Consider the following 20,335-nt stretch of genomic DNA (forward strand, 5'->3'; position numbering starts at 1 on the left):
CTTCGGTCCATTCGAGAAGTTTGGTTCCAGAGGAGTTCGACTCGCACCAAGTTTGGAGTTTGAGAACTTTTGTTTTTGACTATTTGTGAAGGGACTTATCCAAAGAAAGAGGAAGTGACGTTAGAGGTCATAGCATTTATGGACAAAGGGTATGGGTGGTGATTGGGCCACATGATGTTGGGCTTATGCCTCATGGGATATGTAGTTAATATTTTTCTGTAAAATGATTGGCTGCTGTTTGGAGTTAGTAAAGAAGGAGACAGCATAATCTTCGCCTCCGTGTCCTTAATAGAATTGAAAATTCTTGACGCGTAAGCTAGAAAGTTTTTTATTTCCCCATCAACTGTGTCAAAAAAAGCTTGCAGAACTTTAATCATGATGTTAGCAAATAAAAAGAGAAATAAGGGGAGGGTGGACATTTTGATTAATGCTGACCACTCAGTAATAGACAAAGAACGATCTTGCCATTGATTGAATAATGTACGCATATTTTGCAGAGCAGTATTATGACTGAGTGCGTAGATCTCCTCAAGTTTTAATTAAATCCAAACCCTCAAGTGTCTTATAGGTTCTGACAGTGAATAATAAGCTTGCATACCAATAAGTAAAATCTCTGGGGTACAATTACACAGCATAGCCCCGGGTTTTGAATGACTTATTTTGTAGCCCTCAATTGCCGTAAAGGGTTTAATTTTAGCAAAGGCTCGCATAATATTGGCCCTATCAGCAGCCAAATAAAGTGCCATGTCATCCGCAAACAGTTTTAACTTTGCTGACACTTCGACTGGGGCTAAAATCGATATGTCTAGGTGACAAAGGTAGGGGCTCAAGAAAAAGTGCAAATAAAATGGGTGACAGAGGGCCCCTTTGAAGCTGCCCCGATTTATTTCTATCTGCCCTGCTAAATTACTGGTAATGACTATTGATGCTTTCGCATGCAAGTACAGAATTTTAATTATTTGAATAAACTGTGCTGGAAAAGCGAACTTTGCCAAATCCACAAAGAGAACATTCCATTGAACCCTATTGAATGCTTTCTCAGCAGCTAAAAATATGATGCCTGTGCGAATTTAGTTCAAGTTGAAATAATCCTAAATAAGACTAAATCAAGTAATGTGTATTAGTTGACATGCTTCTACCAAGAAGAAAACGATTCTGGTCCGAGTGTACGACCGATGCTGCCACAGAAGAAAAGCGATTGGTCAGAATCTTCGTGAATATGTTATAATCTGAATTTCATAGACTGGTAGGGCGGTATGAGTGGACGTTCTGTGCAGGCTTTCCCTTCTTCAAAAAACTAACCACCGCCGCTTCCGTGAAGGTATCCGGAACCTTGTTCCCCCTCAGGATACTCTTGAATAACACATCTAAAGTTGGTTCAGTTGGGGAGCAAACAAATTATACATTTCTGCAGGGATCCCATTTTAGCTATCCCTTGTGAAACTGTCGTAAACACAGCAAGACTTGAGTCATAAACCTACCTGTGTGATACAATTCACATAGGACTTGCGCTTGACCGACCAAGCCAGATATTTCTCAGTATGCTTGTTTTTTTCATAACTTTGCTGCAATATTGTATTGTGGTTTACTGTCTCTTTTGAAAAGAAATAATCCTTGAGATCATGTTACTGATAAACAACTCTCTCTGACTGTCTTAACTGCGCACAAAGCTATAACTCCCCCCCTAACAAAACCTTTAAAGCCACCCCACATTGCAAATTCCAAGGCAGAGCTAATATTACGCACCAAGAAGTCTTGTAGCCTAGACGCATTTGGGCAACTCATGCCTCATTTGCTAATAAGGATTTATCAAAAAGCCATCTTGATGGTACATAATCTTGACTCGAAAGATTAAGATTGAGGATGATCACGGTGTGATCCGAAAAGGGGTTTGCAAATATAGCATACTGTGCTCTTACCAAAGAATGTGAAACCAAAAGGAAATCGATGCATGACGAAGAGTGCAATTGTTTTGAATGGCAAGTGTACAATCTGTCCTAGGATGATTGCACTGAGAGACATCAATCAAGGCAAAATCACGCATAAAAGCCAGAAGAAGTTTAAAAGATTTGGGTTTCATCTGGGATTTGTCTGCGAACCATCTCCCGCTGGATCACTAAGCATGTTAACGTCGCCTCATATCACTAGCGGACCTACCATGCCATTAGAGTAAATATAAAGAGCCAACAACGATTTGGTAGAATCCTCAATTGGACCACAAAAACTGGCCAGATTAATTACTTGGTTATAAAGTTACATTTGGACCCAAACCCATCTAGCATTTCGACCTTTGTGTACCTTTATTATTTCAGCGGCAATATCTTTGCAGACTGATATTGCAACGCCGCAAACTGCACCATTAGCTTAAGCTAAGAGACCATGCTGACTATAACCGGTAATATTAATTGGGGCTACTGCTGATTTGAAATGTGTTTCCTGTAGAAAAATTATATTGGCCCTCAAAGATTTTAACCACACCAGCATCACTCGCCGCTTCAGCTGGTTATTAAATCCATTCACATTGCAAGACAATATAGTAAGTGGTCTATGACTCATCATGAGGTGTTTCCATTACACACCACACTAAGCATGATAGCTGGCCTACATTTGAACCTTTAAATGCACTGCTACATAATTTTATTATAGTCTGAATTCCACCACCTAGCCCACCACTGCTTCCGTGCCCTCCAACACCCAATACCCTCCCCTCCTTCCCATCACTGCCACCTTGCTCCCAAACACCCAGTGCACTTCCCTCCCTCCCCAACCCTTGAGGCAGAAAGGCCCAGGGAACCTACCCTGCCTAGGGCTCCCCAAAGGGGACCACCCACCTCCTTGCCCTCCTGCCATTTAGGTGGGTGGCTTGACAAAGCACCCAATAGCCATATTCTGGGGGCCAACCAACGATCTCTATGAACCAAAGAAACTGTGACCTAATATGGCGCCTTCTAGTTGGTTCCTGCATAGACACCACATTGGCCAATACCATATATATTACTTAAAATCGATTTTACTAAGTATGTTAGTAATTGATGGGCCAAAGAAAGAACTCCCATCAAAAGCCCCCTGCAAAAATCATAATCCTGTACATATGAAATATGAGCATAAATATGTTATCAACGGTAGTCAGCAAAAAAAAAAAACTCCAATCGGAACAACTGAATTCCTTCCATACTCCTCATCCCATTGTTACACTGTCCCCTTTGTATAAGGACCTGACTTCCCGGACTGTAGAAAATCCTTTGCTTGCTGAATTGTTTTCCGAACACAAATTTGGCCTTCTACCAACACTTTTCCTGTGGAGACAATCCATCAGTACAACTGTGGCCATATTTTTTTTGAAGCACAGATAAAAAACAGCCACAATATCTCAACATATCAAGCCTCAAAGTTTTATTTCACACCCAGTCTCCCACAGGGATCCACTGGATTCTCTGCATGGTGTATTTCTTTTTAGTGCACCATATAGAGAGCCATCTTCCTACAGTCGTATCGGCAATGGAAGAATGTGTATCAATAGGGTTGAAAATTGTAGTGGTTTCTGTTTGTGGTGTTGTGCATTTGAATGATGTTTTGAATGTTGTGTGATTGTGGTGATTAGTGAAGAAACTGGAAAGGTTATTGGGACCGACGTGGCTTAAGATCTCTGGATAGTATTAAAAGGTGTAGAAGACACCATATTGTAATTGTCTGCTGAGGTTAGTGGTGTTTGTGATGAGGTGCCTGTCAAGGGCCGTGTGCATCCATATAGTAAGAATCATACTAGTGTCATATTTCTGTACTCATGTGTTACCTCTTGTACTCTTCTATACTATCTACACTCTACAATGTGTAGAACTAACATGATGGTGGACCAGTATATTACCCTAAGCGTTGATGCCATGTTTCTAACGTAATAGCATGTTTTAAACTATTATCATGAAAGACATATCTGCATTACATACATACGACCTCATAGGCGTGACATTGCCCATGTGTGTGCATTGTTCTTGGTTGCCCTGCAGCCTGTAATGGAACACGAGCATGTGCTGAAACAAACAGAGCTGCCCAGCATGACTCATCCAGGTAACACTGCTTACCGCAGGAGCCACATGAGCCGCGTACATTACCAAGTGACTCAATAAGGTGTGGTAGAGAGCGGCCAATTTAAACCCCACCCAAACCTCCAAGCGTTGCTTCTCATTGAGTCTCCTAAATCTCAGCTTAGCCTGTCGGAGGTCTCCAGAGGCTTCCAGTCTTCCTCCAGTCTTGCTCAGCCTCCAAGCTACCTGCAAGACAGAAAAAGAAGTAGATTAATAACAAGGTAACAGAGAGCGGCAGTGCTTCGAAGGGAACAGTAGTGACAGATTTTGTGACACTCACAAACTAATAGCGCATATGCATTTAAGATTACTTAGTCACAGTTGTTAAACCCACGGAACGGAGGACAAGTGGTAGAGCATAAGTAACAAGGGATTGTGTGCAAAACTGAATGATACTCTCTTGAAAATGTTTATTTTAGAGAAACATTAATGTGGCAACAAAGCTTGTTCTACTTATCTGTATAAAGCGACATTGATGTGACAAACTGAGCCAGTTCTACTTACTTGTGTGAAGAGACATTGAAATGGTAAATGAAGTAAAATCCAGAATGATGATGTGAATGTAGAACAGACTATCAAAAGGGCACAGTTAATATATGTAAAGAGACCAGATCAGTATATGGCTTAATTTGTGGTGTTTGTGTATCATGTTTAGATATTGACAATCTCCTTGAACCTCCAGTGCATCCCTCCAAGGCAGCCAGTTCTTTTGGTGCTGATAAACTGAGGCTTCCACCTAGAAGGAGGCCTTCCAATCGTTCGCAGGCATAGAATTATCAAGGGACCATGGAAGGCGGGGGGGGGGATTGTGTTAGAGGGTGCAGAGGGATCACATAAAGAATCATTAGCAATTATTTCCCTTTCTTAAAGGTCAACAACCAAACTAAATGCTGAAAGGACATAATCCTGGAAGGCCCTCCTCCCAGAACCTTCCAGAGTTATGAATATCCCTGATGCTAGGTAAGGGGTTAGTAAGTGGGTCTCTATTGTCCCCAAAACATTGTGGTGCACTTCTCCAGGTAAGAGCGTGCCACCACGCCCTTGACAAAGGTCATCAATAGCACAATTGAGATAGGTACTTATCTTTGTGTGCATGTGAATCGACTGGCATAATCTGATCTTGATGTGTAGAGTAAAACTATACTGATCTGGATGATACCCCTCAGGTTGAGGTTTCATCCAAAGTATTTGAAACTCTTGTGTGATTGGAAACTGTTGATTCTTTAGTGGAGCAGACAAAGGTTACTGTACTGTATTTTGTTATAAGTGTATGATGTTGAAGAGAGTGCGTGCATGCAGGTTGTAAAGGCCATGAGCGTCGATTCACCAAAATGGCAGGGGTAGTGGAAGAGACATCACACACCCTTTGACCTCCACTTTCACTCACAGACACATGCTTACACATACACACAAATTCACACTTACCCACACATTTTCTCACATAAACACATTCTCACCTTCAAGCATGCACACAACATACATTTAAAAGCATTTTTACTTACCTCAGCTGCCATGGAAGGGCATATTTACATTTTTATTACACTAATAGTGAACAATATGTTATTCACTATTAGTGTAATAAAAAATTGACAGAAAACAAAGAGAGCGGAGCCCCAGCTGATGTCCATAAGGATGAGCCATCACTGTGCTCCTGGCACTGAATTTGCTGCCTCTGAAGCCAGGGGTCGCAAAGGCAGTGCCAGGGGTCGCAGTTTCGACTCCTGGCAACCCCTAATGGCATCCATGTGTAAAGGTGGGTGAACCGCTGCAAGTAGCGAGATTTACGTCACATTGTTACACTGGTATAGGTCGGTTGGTGTATTGATGCACTGCTATTGGTTGAAGACTTCTTAAGGGGTTGCACTTTGATTGGTTGTCACATTGTGGATGTGGTGTTATTTCCTGATTGAACTAAATTTTATTGTGATGATTGATATTTGATTGGGGAAAATGAAATGAAATGTTTCAAGGTTTTCCATAGGAGATGTGCATATACCTAGTGGAGACGGAGAGGAGGCACCTAACGAAGATACCCCGGGTCATTATATGGCGATAAGTATAGGGCTGCATACAAGTGTTTGGCTTAGTCAATGGCACAAGATCACAGAAAAGGAGTGTGAAAATCTGAGGATGGTGCTGTATGAAATGAAACCACCTTCTTGACCCCCACAGTATAAGCCACTTAATGCTTGGGGATGTGCTGCTCATGCCAGAGAGAAGGAGAAATATCAGGATAGAGCCTGAAGAGTTCTGTGCACCTATGCAGGTGTGAATGTGCTTGCTCATGCCAGAGAGAAGGAGAAATATCAGGATAGAGCCTGAAGAGTTCTGTGCACCTATGCAGGTGCTAGGTAGAATGCTGAACAGAAGAGATGGAGAACTGATATGATAGAGGGAGTTAGATAGTATCCAACTTTGAGAGGCAAAGCATTTGAGAGAGAAAAGGAAAAGAAAAAAGACAAAAAACAAAAGGAACCATATGATATGAGTCAGGTCAGTGAAAGTGATTCTGGAGACAGTCTTTTGGATGTGTTATTGTCTGAATGTCTACCACAATATAAGGAGGTTCAGGAAGAGGGAAATGGCACCAGTGGCAATGGAAAGGTTGTGTTTGGCACTGCCCCAGCAAATGTGACTCCTAGTCCTGTGAGGTTGACTTCGGCTAATGTACCTCATGAGACAAGAGGAGGAGGTTCATGAATTTATGTCCCAGTTGATTCTGTCCCACATACTCTTGATGCTCTTACTGTTCCAGTTCGTATTGGCCCCGTGGTTCCTATATATAAACCTGAAGGCCCAGAAAAAACAGCCTATAATTTGACTGTCCCAGGTGCAGTTTTGTGGGCCACGTAGACTTGCGGCAAGTCCTGACACTAGATAATTTGTCCCTTTGGTCCCAACGCATATAAGCACTCCATGTGTGGCGAGTGCAGACTTGGCCTTGAGTCTCTCGGGTGTACTTCTATAGGTATGTACCAGAAAACGCCGACTACTGAAACACCCATATGGGAACCGCCTTTAAATCTTAGTAGCAGTGTACAGAAAGACAGAAATGTGTTTAAAGTTCCCACAGTAACACAGACTATTAGTGCTAAAAAAATAGATGAGTGGATGAAGGTTTTGAATGCAGACACCCCCTTCAAGGGAAAGTTTGAACAATTCAGTCACTAACAATAAAAAAAGATTTGGTAGATGTGGTGAAATTAGAATTAGAATTAGAGGAGAGGATTAGTGGAAATCTTGAATTTGCCCATTTAGATGCTTATCATGAGAAAAAACTTGTGTTCATGCACAGGGACATTACTAAACATGCAGGACAAGTTCATGACAAGCCAGCAGAGTTAGCCCAAAGGTATGAGGTAGATTTGAACAAGACCAAATCCCTACAGAGGAGTTATCAGTGTATTTTAACAAAAATGATATAATTGGCATGAGAATTCCAGAGACGAAAACACAATTTAAAAAGTTGATTCAAAATATTCAGAAATGGAATGAATTGGACAAGTGGGAAGGTTGATGGGCGAGAAAGAATCATTCGAAGAAACTCTCATGGGAACCACTTCATTTAGTGGGACGTGGAGGGGGCAATAAACGTCCTGTTGAGAGAAGTGCCTGATGGAGTTTATGTGCATGTGCCTTGGAGTATAAGTGATCTTGCTTAATTTACTAATGATTTCCCAAAGTTGAGAGAAAAGCCAGTGGAGTGGTATATAAGCAAGTTGAGAGGGTTGTGACAGTATAACAGGTGTTGTGGGTTGACTTGAACACTCTATTAAACATTGTGGTTCCGAATGATTTGTGAGCGGAATGCAAGGGGTCTGTTTAGTGGTCTGAATCAGAGCTCCCAAGAAGCCTGATGACATAAGGTTCTTCACCGTTTGTGATAAAATTGTGTCACCAGGTCTTGATATTTTTTAAATCAAAAGTACCACCCCAAGACATAGATTGGATTAAGATTGTTAGATCGGCTGAGGAACCCAAGGAATCAATTTATGCTTACTATGAGAGATTGTTGCAGGAACTCAAAGAGTACAGTGGAATGGGAAGGCTTGAGATCAAGGATGTAGGACATTTTGTGTCAAGGTTTGTGACAGGATTGAGACGTGAGATTAGCATGATGATTCAGTTGCATTTTATCTGTTGCCAGAATAAATCAGTTGACAAGGTTTTGAGATATGTAAAATACTGCAGTGACAAGCCTGAGATGAAACAGAAGAAGCTAAATTAAAAGCTCATGGTTGCTCAGATGAGAGCAGCTTAGAACAGTAGACTGGTTCAGCCATTTGTAGGCGATGTTGGTGCAGTGCAGGGTGTATATCAGCAGGGACCAAATCCAATGCAGGGCAGAGGTTGAGGAGTCCTGACTGATCCCAGTACAAGGACTGATGTCAAAAGTTTGAAGAAGACAACACCTTGTCACATCTGTAACAAGTTGGGCCAATGGAAAAGGGAATGTCGTCTTAATCCAGCTAATCAGCTTTAGACTTCAGGGTTTGTGCCTACACAAATGAAAAATGTACAAAGACTGAGAGGGCAAAATGTCAATGTGCCCCAAGCTCCAGTGATGCAGTTTCCACAACCCCCAATAACCGAACAGAAGGCTAATGGTCCTAGGCTAAATTCAAATCATGTTCTGAATATGAACACAGATGTGTTTCAGGACAATAATCCTTTCCAACAGTCTCCCATGTTTGCGAAACTTGAGAACAATGGCTCCAATCAGTCAGCCTGACGGTGCCTGAGAGGGGAGGAAGATTGCATACTTGGTTCAGTCTTAGAGATAGACCAGAGTGGCCCATTCATAGATGGTGAAGTGAATGGCCACCTTGTGTCATTTTTGGTTGACACTGGTGCTTTGAGAACAGTAGAAGTCCCAAACCTATTCCTCTCTGGAAAAATGGTCCTGGTTGTAGGAGTAGAAAATAAACAGATAACAACGTAAGAAACTGCATCAATACTGATGAAAATATGGTCCTTTGAAGGGAATCAGTGATTTGTGGTGTGTGAGTCTAGCCCAGTGAGTGTACTGTAAAGGGATCTTCTTTGCCAATTAAACTGCATCATCTATTGTACTTTGTTGACCATTGATGACTTGCCACCAGATCTGAAAGACACAGTTAAACCTGTGAGATTTTTCAGGAAAGTTTCATGTTTGCGAGACAGTGGAGGAAGCCTAAAAACAGCTTATGCTGTCTGCACTATTTCAGGAGTTGTTGAAGCTTCTTGGTTTCAAGGTGTATTCTCTGCGCGAGTGGCCAAAGTGATTGCTCTTACTAGGGCATGCTGGGTTTCTGACCAGCTGAAAGTGACAATTTTTACTGATAGACAGTACGGCTTTGGTGTTGTTCACGACTTCAAACAATTATGGTCCCAGAGGAGGTTTGTGACATCTTCTGTATCGCCAGTGTGGAATGGCAAGCAAGTGAGGAAACTCCTCGAAGCATTTCAGTTACCTGAACAGGTTGCAGTGGTCAAGAGCCCTGCACATCATACCGGGTATGGTAATGTGACATTAGGAAATAACTATGCATATGAAGTCGCAAAATGCTGTGGTCATAATGTTTGTACTTCTAATAGAGAGTATATCAATGAGGGAATGGATAAGACCATTTATACCCTTTTGTTGACTACAGCAGATTCTTGGGAAGAGCTAAAGAGGCTTTAGGAAGATGTGTCAGAGGAAAAACAGCAGAGTTGGATCAGAGCAGGTTGTGTCAAAAGAGATGAGGCATTTGTGTTTTGATGGACGGAGGATCACTGTTGCCAAACAGTTTCTTACCTCCGTTAGAAAACCATTTCCATGGTCCTGTCGATGTTGGTAGGGATGCCATGGTGAGGTTGTGTAGGAAAGCGTGGTTTAATCCTACGTTCGATTGATGGCTGAAGCATTGAATCACAGATGTGTTGTATGTAAACTGAACAATGTAAGAAAGTGAACTGCAGTAACACTGAGTCACATTGGGAGGCCAGGAGGACCCTTTAACAGATTGCAGTTGGAATTCATTGAGATGCCTATGTGTAATGGGCTAAGATATGTTTGGGTGATTGTGTGTATATTGTCGCATGGGGATGAAGCGTACCCGACCAAAAGAAATTATAGTCTCACTCTAGCAAAACTACTGTTAAGAGAGCTTATACCTAGGTTCAGCTTCATGACTTCTCTGTAATCAGATCACTGGACTCATTTTAATAATGAGGTCCTGAGAGTGTTGTGCACAGCATTGCAAGTGGAAAAGAGATAGAACTGCAGCTATAGACCTGAGGCTTTGGGTCTTGTTGAGTAAGTGAATGGGACACTGAAATCCAGACTTGCAAAGGTGTGTGCTTCGACATCTTTGAAATGGCCTGATGCTTTGCCTCTTATTTTGATGAGTCTTCACAGTGTACCTGATCGGAAGACTGGAATGTCTCCCCATGAGATCATCAGGGGGAGGGCGATGAGATTGCCGGCAATTCCTGCTAATGCACTTGTGAACGTTACAGATGATATGGTCGTTGACTTCTGTAAAGGACTAGTTGACGTCTAATGTCAAAATATTGGAGTTTGCACCATTTTTTAGATGCATGAACCTACCTTACATCAACGAGATGCAAGGTAGGCATTCCCATCTAAAAAAAATGGTGCAAACCCCATAGCCCCATATTTATCCCCCCATGCTAAAATGACGCACGGGTGGGAGGAGGGGCTAAATAATGGTGCAAAGCTTCCTTTGCACCATTATTTTATGTCTGGGTCAGACCAGGCATTAGGGGACTTGTGGACTCATATCCACGGTTGAACACCATGGAATGGGTCCACAGGGCCCTCCTCAAGCCCCAGGAACACCCCCACTCACACCAGAGCGACACCGGAGGATGGGGGACCCCATCCCGGGTAAGTAGAGGTAAGTATTTTTATTTTTAAATTAAAGTGCCATTGGGGCCCATCTTAGGGCCCCCTGCATGGCACGGGTGCAGTGGTTATGACCAGGGGACACTGGTTCCCTGTGCTGGCCATTGGGGTGGTAAGCATGATTCCTGTCTTTACTAAGACAGGAGTCATGTGGTATGGATGGCTTTGTGTCAGAAAATAACGCTAGGCTGGTTAGAGGCTTTTTTTGCCTCTAACTAGCCCAACATCATTTTTTGGTGCAAAATCCCCTTCTCCCATACCGCCACCCTCACCCAGCTAACGTCATTCTTTTTTACACTAGCCCACCCTTTGCGCCGGCTTGCAGCATTCCATAAATTTGGCACCTGGCTGGCACTCTGGAATGAAGCAGACTGGCACTATACTTTTTGACGCAAAACTGTGTTTGCGCAGTTTGGCGTCAAAAAGTATAAATATGGGCCTGAGTCTCCTCCAGCAGAGGAGCTGATAAGTAGGAGTGTGCCTCCTGTGGAACCAGGATATCTAGTCACTGTACAGCAGGCTGCCAAGCCATGGGTACTGTGTGGGCAAAGAACAGGAGGGTGGTAGGCATCAAGGTGAGGCCTTGCAAGATGTGTACAGAAGAGAGGGCAGCCTGCCAGGGATAAGTGAAGTGGACACATCTAAGTTCCCTGAGCCCACAATGTGAAAGGTTGGGAGCAGGACAGGTCCCATACACTTTGTTAGTTTTCTATGTGAGTCTACTCCCTGAACAAACAGCAGTTACAATACCTATTGTATCCTGCTATCAAGCAGAGAGATTCAAGGCACCACACCCTCTCTTTTCATGTTACCCAGGAGCAATCACTCATCACCACAATCCTGCTCTGGTTGAAGGGCTAGACCTATGGGGTGATACTTTAAAACGTTTCAAAAAGCATAACACTTTCAAATCTGAATTACATGTTTTTTTAATGAAAGCTTCATAAATTGGAGTCCCAACTCAAGCACAATCAGTGAGAGTGCTGAATTTTTTGTATTAGAGAAACACAGCAGCAGCTCCATACCTTGTAACTTCCCAGCTTCGCCAATCTCGAAAGCATTCTGGATGAGAATGAACCAGGTGCCCATCCATGAACAATGAAACTCCTTTTATCCCAACTGTAAGATTCTCGCTGACCCAAATATGTTAATGGACTAGGTTACTGGTGGCAGAGTAGACCTTTTGTTTCAATGCTTTTTATGCTTTTGTAACCACACGAGTTCCCGCTATGAGGAGTTCTGCTGTCTGTGAGATTTGCCGCGTCAACTGTAAAGCACCATAAGATTTCCTTCAGATCCCACTCGGGAGGTTTCAGATGAAACTGCATCTAGTCGTGCAGGGTGTTTCTCTCTGTCCTGCACTCTATGATCTGTATCCTCTCCCCTTGGGTGTCGCTCTCCAGCAGACGGACCAGAGCAGGATCTGAAACTCAACTCCTTGCAGGAGGCAGGCACCGAGTCAAGACTCCACCCAGGCATGAATCATGTGTGTTGAGCCAGGCCTTCTTATCATTTATTACCAACTCCGTGTTATAAGAGTAGCGCAGAAATACTAAATCCCGCCAATGCCGCTGGTGGAATTAAAAATTCCGCTCGCCCCTATTCTTGGAATGACAGACTAATGGGAGTCGCAAATTCCAAACTGTGTAAGGAAAATGGAAAACTACTGGCAATGATGATGTAAACTCTTGAATGTTCAGCAAGGTTCAAAGTGGTGTTTAGTTAGTTGGGTGTCACTGACCCTTTTTATCCTTTGCCTAGAGCAGATCCCTAGTGACTTGGAGGGGTACCGATCGCTGTATTTTACTTTGGCTTAAGGCTACACACATCTCTCTCTTGCAGAACTTCTACTGAGTTTTCTGTTATGCTGACACTATTCATTATAATTCTATTCCCTACCTTTCCAGAGAAATTCTTAGGTTTTCCCTTAGCCTAATTTGCATATTTACATTTAATTAGCTTTCAAATGGTTAGGCAGGAACATCGCAATTTGGATTCTGAGCATCAAGTGCTATTTCTTATCTTTTGTATTGCTGTGACATATTGGTATGTCTTATGCTGATATATTTTAATCTGATTTGACGCTTTCAGTCGCCTTTGGTGGCTCTGTACAGCATATAGCGACTCATTTATATAAGTCTGGCATTGAATTTGTAATAAAACTTTTGAACTAGATCTACACCTCCAAGATTCAATGTGTGGCCAAAAATATTCCACTCTTTATTGATTAAAAAGGTTGATGGGATCTACCATATCTCTTGGAACTCCTAAAAATATTCATCGGAACCAGAGCAACTAGAAAATAATTCTGATGCATTTGCACTAAAAAGTTGCATGCTGTAGCTCCTCTTTCATTGTTCCTCCAGACAGGGAATGTAAACAGATAGACTAAAATCCTCATTAATAGTTTGGCCGTCAGACCACCAGACCGCCATAGTGGAGGTCACCAAAACGCCACAATTTTGGAGGTCATAGAGACCACTGTATTACAAGTTACACAGGTAAGACCGTGAAAAGTCAGCCAAAAAGACAAGACTCCCAGTCCCGTTGAGGGTGTGAAATTGGGAGTAGACCACCAGCACCAACAGCCCGTCTAACAACCACCAACCATATTACAAGTCATGGCGGTCTACCAATGGCAGTCCGAACCACAGTAGTTTGCTGTTACCACAGTAATACAGAACACCACACTGGATGGATTTGAAAACAACAGCACTGACACACATTGCAACACTCGACACACCTGCAAAGCGAACTATAAAACACACCCCTTCACACACCACAATCCTTTGCATCTACAATGCAACACACTGTAGCCAGAACGCACAATGGAAAAACAAATAGAATTAGAATAGGCACCCCTGCAATTTGTCACACAACTCATACCACAACCTTCACAATTTCTTTTCCAGGCATATCCATTTGCACTTCTCAACTTCACAAATGCACTGTCACCTGCTAATTTCAATCCTTTCCCTTAGCACCACCATGTCACTCCAGAAAAATCCCCATTTCACTGATGATGAGTTAAGGGTCATGGTGGATGAAATCATGAGTAGAGCCTCAATTATTTGGAGCACAAGTCCAGCACACTACTATCGCCAGGAAAATGGGAATGTGGCAAAGGATAGGTGACAGAGTGAATTCTGTAGGCACCACCCCACGCACATGGGACAACATCAGGAAGAGATGGAATGACCTCAGGGGGAAGGTCCCTTCCATGGCACCCAGGCACCAGCTGCAGATCCAGAAGGCTGGCGGTGGTCCCCCACTCCTCCCTTACAGCTCACATCCTGGGAAAAGAAGGTCTATCCTGCACACCAAGGGCTTGACAGGAATACCTGGGGGAGGGGAGTTGGGTAAGTCACAACACGAAAATATGTCACAAAAATGTATTGTCATGCATGATCACTGCTCACGTTTGGCCACCTTCAGTGCCTCCCCACTCACCAGCCCTGTGCTCACCTGTCCATAAACAACTGTCTGGTATCTCATATGTGAATTAGACTCACCTGGGGGGGACAACAGCTGTGTACATTGTGTGTAGTACAGGGATTGACAGCACTACAATTCTCAGCAGGCACTGTTCCACAATTACAAAACCAGAGCAGGGTATCATACTCAAAATTACCTTGTTTGGCAAATTCCTGGTGAAGTGTACCCACCTGAGAGGATGACATTTGTATAGTGTGTGGGTAGTACAGGCACTTACAGGACTGCTAAGGCCAGGAGGCACTGCCACTGCCACTGCCACATCATTCAGCCACCACAGTGTCCTCTGCTCAAACGACCTTGTTCCTGAACTCACCATTGTCCTGTACTCACCTAAGAGGTTGATTTCTGTATTCTGTGTGGGTAGTAAATGCACTGACAGGACTGCTAAGGTGAGGAGGCATTGCTACTGTCACTCCACTCAGCCACCACAGTTTCCTCTGGTCAAATCACCCTTGTCCCTGAAATCACCATTAAAGTGTACTCACCTGAGAGGTTGATATCTGTATAGAGTGTGGGTAGTACAGGCAATGACGGGACTGCTAAGGCCAGGAGGCACTGCTAATGTCACTCCACTCCTGCCATTAGTGTCCTCTCCTCCAATGACCCTTGTCCCTGAACTTGTCATTGAAGTGTTTTCACCTGAGAGGTTGATATCTATTTAGTGTGTGGGTAGTACAATGACTGACAGGACTGCTAAAGACAGGAGACACTGCTACTGTCACTAAAAGCACCAGAACAGTGTCCCCTTCCCTGAAGACAACTGAATTTCAAGTCTCATATGTTGTGTTCCATCGCAAGATTAGCGACCTCCACGACAGCTTCGGACACCAGACCCAACCAAACACCACCGAACCGGCATCCACGGCCATCACCCTCAACAACTGGTCCCACATCAACACGGAAGAAACCAAATCCATCATGAACTCTATCCACTCCGGCGCCCCTTCGGACCCCTGCCCGCACTTCATCTTTAACAAAGCCGACGACATCATCGCCCCGCACCTCCAGATCGTCATCAACTCTTCTTTTTCTTCTGCTACCTTCCCCGAATGCTGGAAACATGCCGAAGTCAACGCCCTACTAAAGAAACCTACGGCTGACCCGAGCGACCTGAAAAACTTCCGCCCCATCTCTCTTCTGCCTTTCCCAGCCAAAGTAATAGAGAAGACCGTCAACAAACAGCTGACCACCTTCCTGGAAGACAACAACCTGCTCGACCCCTCACAAACCGGATTCCGAACCAACCACAGCACTGAAACCGCCCTCATCTCAGTCACTGACGACATCAGAATCCTGATGGACAACGGTGAAACAGTCGCCCTCATTCTGCTCGACCTCTCGGCTGCCTTTGACACTGTCTGTCACCGCACCCTAATCACCCGCCTCCGCTCCACCGGAATCCAAGGCCAGGCCCTGGACTGGATCGCCTCCTTCCTCTCAAACCGTTCCCAAAGAGTTTACCTCCCTCCGTTTCGCTCAGAACCCACCGAGGTCATCTGCGGCGTACCCCAAGGCTCATCACTCAGCCCGACACTCTTCAATGTCTACATGAGCCCCCTCGCCAACATCGTACGCAAGCACGACATCATCATCACCTCCTACGCCGACGACACGCAACTTATACTCTCCCTCACCAAGGACCCCGCCAGCGCCAAGACCAACCTACAAGAGGGTATGAAGGACGTCGCAGATTGGATGAGGCTCAGCCGCCTAAAGCTGAACTCTGAAAAAACGGAAGTTCTCATCCTCGGCAACACCCCGTCCACCTGGGACGACTCCTGGTGGCCCACAGCCCTCGGCACCGCACCGACCCCCACAGACCACGCCCGCAACCTCGGCTTCATCTTGGACCCTCTTCTCGCCATGACCAAGCAAGTCAACGCCGTGTCCTCCGCCTGCTTCCTCACCCTCCGCATGCTCCGCAAGATCTTCCGCTGGATCCCCGCCGACACCAGAAAAACCGTGACCCACGCCCTCGTCACGAGCCGCCTGGACTGCGGCAACACCCTCTACGCCGGGACCACAGCCAAACTCCAAAATCGCCTGCAACGCATTCAAAACGCCTCGGCCCGCCTCATCCTCGACATACCCCGCAGCAGCCACATCTCCGCACACCTGAGACACCTGCACTGGCTCCCAGTCAGCAAAAGGATCACCTTCCGACTTCTCACCCACGCACACAAAGCCCTCCACGACAAGGGACCGGAATACCTCAACAGACGCCTCAGCTTCTACGTCCCCACCCGCCTCCTCCGCTCCTCTGGCCTCGCACTCGCTGCTGTCCCTCGCATCCGCCGCTCCACGGCGGGTGGGAGATCTTTCTCCTTCCTGGCGGCCAAGACCTGGAACTCCCTCCCCACCAGCCTCAGGACCACCCAGGACCACTCCGCTTTCCGGAGACTCCTAAAGACCTGGCTGTTCGAGCAGCGATAACCCCCCCTTTTTCCCCTAGCGCCTTGAGACCCGCACGGGTGAGTAGCGCGCTTTATAAATGTTAATGATTTGATTTGATTTGTACTCACTGGGGTAGTTGGCATCTGCCAGGTATTGTGAAGCAGTGAGAGTGACAAGCATGCCACTCACAGTAGGCAATGCTCCCCCAAATCAAGACTCCAAAACTGTGTCCTCCCCCAAAATACCCCTGTGTACCAAATCATCACTGAAGTGTACTCACCTGGGAGGAAACCGTCAGTATATTGTGAGGAATACAGGGAGGTACATGGCTGCAACTCACAGGAGGCTCCCTTACTGTCACTCTAAATACCAGTTCAGTGTACACTTGGCAAAATGCCCATCTTTGGGAATCCGCTCATGAAGTGCACTCATCTGGGGGATGACATATAACAACTGCATGAAGTACAGGGAGTGATATGACTGCTAAGGCCAGGAGACTCTGTCTCACAAAATCCAAACACAAGCCCTGTGGGCATCTGTCCCAGTATCCTTGTTTGTGAACTCACAATGGTGGTGTACACACCTAGGAGGATAACTTATGTATGCTGTGTAGTACATGGAATAACATGACTGTAAATTCCATTCCTTGTTTGTGAACTCGCAATGGTGGTGTACACACCTAGGAGGATAACTTATGTATACTGTGTAGTACATGGAATAACATGACTGTAAATTCCAGGAGGGAGAGTTCCTGTTACTCCAATCACCAGGGCACTATGCATAAGTCACAATACATCTGTCTGTCAACTCACAAATGAACTTTGAAATTATTGTGGACAGGAAGGACATCTCAACTGTGTGCACCAAACAAAACATGAACCAAAGGCCTCAAGATGCATCACCTGAATGGTATTGGCAGAAGACACATTCACAATGCACTGACCACATGATGACTACAATCATATATACAACAATGTCCAGGGTCTGCCTGCACAACAGTCAACTATTACTTAAAAGGATCAAAGCCACATCCTGCCCAGCCACGGTTTTGCCTGCACTCAAGTGTTAGTGAACTCATACATTCTGCAACTGGTTGACTGAAATGGAATTGGTATATCTCGGACAATTGATAGCATGTGTACAGGTCACATAAGGAAAACCTGCCAATCCAACGTGTACATGGTCTTGGCAAAAATGTCCCTGTAAACTATTGGAAGCAGATGGCACAATACAACCTATAATATTGTATCTCTCACATCAACATGTCAAGCTGCAACTGGGAATACTGAGACCACCGAAGAGACTGCCACTACCCCCATGGAGGAAACCCTCAGTGATGACAATACACCTGGACATCTGGATGTTGAGGACGGTTCTGACCCATCAGGACAACCAGGACAACCTGGTCAGATGACATCAGTGAGCCTCACCATGACCACATTGACTCCTTCCAGCCTGGTTGCATCTACATCTCAGGCAGCCATTTGCCCCCCCAACCTGTGTCCGGAGGACAGTGAGTACCATCTTGTACCCCCCAGTCCAGGATCCTGAGTCACAACAACACACCTCCGACAATGATGGTCCTGGTGGGCATGCTGTGCCAAGGGCGCAGGCACATGGGGTTGTGGTGCGTGGGAGGGATGTGGTGGGCCAGCGGCATGAGGCCATTGTGGATGGTCCTGGCCATGTCACCATCAGCCAAGTCTTGGAAACCTATCAACAGTCCCAAGGCGTGAATGGCCGGGTACTTACTGACCTCAGAGAAATCAAGCAGCTGCAGAGGGGCTTCCATGGAGAGTCATTGGAAAAACAGGAGGCCACAAACACCATCCTGGCCTCCCTATCAGGGGTGTTCAGGGAAATTAGCAGTACCTTGATCAGGGACCATGAGCAACACCACACCCCTTCCTTTGGCCCAGCAACACCAGGCCCTTCTACATCGGTGGCAGCCACTGGAAGAAAGGCCCTGTAGGGGAAGCACTTGCCTCAGACACTCCTGCCTCTGTAGCTGCAGAACCCCCCACAAGCAGGGACGTCTACCCAAGACTCCAGAAGGTACAGTTGGCAAGACACCAACCACTGCCAGCAAGTGACTTCTTCCTGATTTCACTCCTTTGTGTGCCAATTATTCACTCTGTTGACTGTTCTCCAACCACATTCCATCTTCCATGGTAGTATGACACTTGGGCTTTGGACTCCAAATGTTGTGGCATCTACTAATATGATTTCATCCACCATGACTGATCCCCTCACTTCCATCTTCTGTAGCATCAGAGTTTTATTTTCTGCACCTATTTAAATAAACTCACCAATCAGAAAAACATTGCCTGTTTGCTTCTGTTTCATATGTTGAAATGTTGAGATGTAAACCCTTGTGGTGCACATAAGGAAGACAAAAGATCGTAATGGAAGGAGGGATATGTCACAGGTAGTGTCATGCTAAGGATTAATAGCAACATACTGATACAAGTGTCTTGTCACACCAAACATTTTACTGCACAGCACTTAGGCTGTCAAAATGTCTGGACTATCATAGTCAAGAATGTCTGAACCATATTCAGTCAGGCTAGATATGCCAAGGTCGCGTTCCCAAACCACAGAAGAAAGGGCTTTGTCAGACTTTATCTCACAAAATAGGCTAACAGATTAGTGGATGATTTCACATGCTTGAGCCTTATCACATACCAAAACACGGTCTGCCAACATAACATAAGCCATTGCAAAGACAGAGGGCAGTACAACAGTCCCTGATCATGGGTCCATCCCATTACAATGACAACGCATCTGGGGGTATGATGCAACCTATGTCAGTGTTGTGGCACAGGCACTCTGGCCTGCAATGAGGAAACATATCTACAGCTACAAACAAGTCATACTGGATCACTGTCAACACAATGTGAAAGGAGAATGCATGGATTGCACTTGATTAGAATATATCTCAAGGCCATATGATTGCACACATGACAACTGGACCAACATACCACATCAAACCTGCACTTCAGATTACCATCTGATTTCCATCCACATGGTGTCCAAGCTGCCTTGGCACAGGACTCATACACCCTAAACCTGTGACCAACATTACCTGGATCAATCCATGTCCTCTTACTGTGCCAGAACAGCATCAGATACCACAACTCTGAAATGCCCACATGAGGATGGCATGGTGAAGGTACCTGGATAATAACAATGCAAGGGGTTTAGGTTGGGAATTTATACCTATGACCAAGCTCATATCAAACATCAGTGGATACACTTACATTGCAATGAGTCTGACACAAACCCTGCAGATAATTAAGGTAGTGAAATGTTCAAGCTTGATTAGGCAAGCAAAGTTTGGAGGTATACTGCAAAGCATAGCATACATCCATTCTATAGGAAAGACACCCTACTCTACTCATCATGACAATTAGAGTTCCTCATACAGTCACAGTGATAACATAACAATACTTACACTCAGGTAAAATAGTAA

This window comes from Pleurodeles waltl, chromosome 4_1 (assembly GCF_031143425.1).
Source record: "Pleurodeles waltl isolate 20211129_DDA chromosome 4_1, aPleWal1.hap1.20221129, whole genome shotgun sequence".
NCBI lineage: Eukaryota > Metazoa > Chordata > Amphibia > Caudata > Salamandridae > Pleurodeles > Pleurodeles waltl.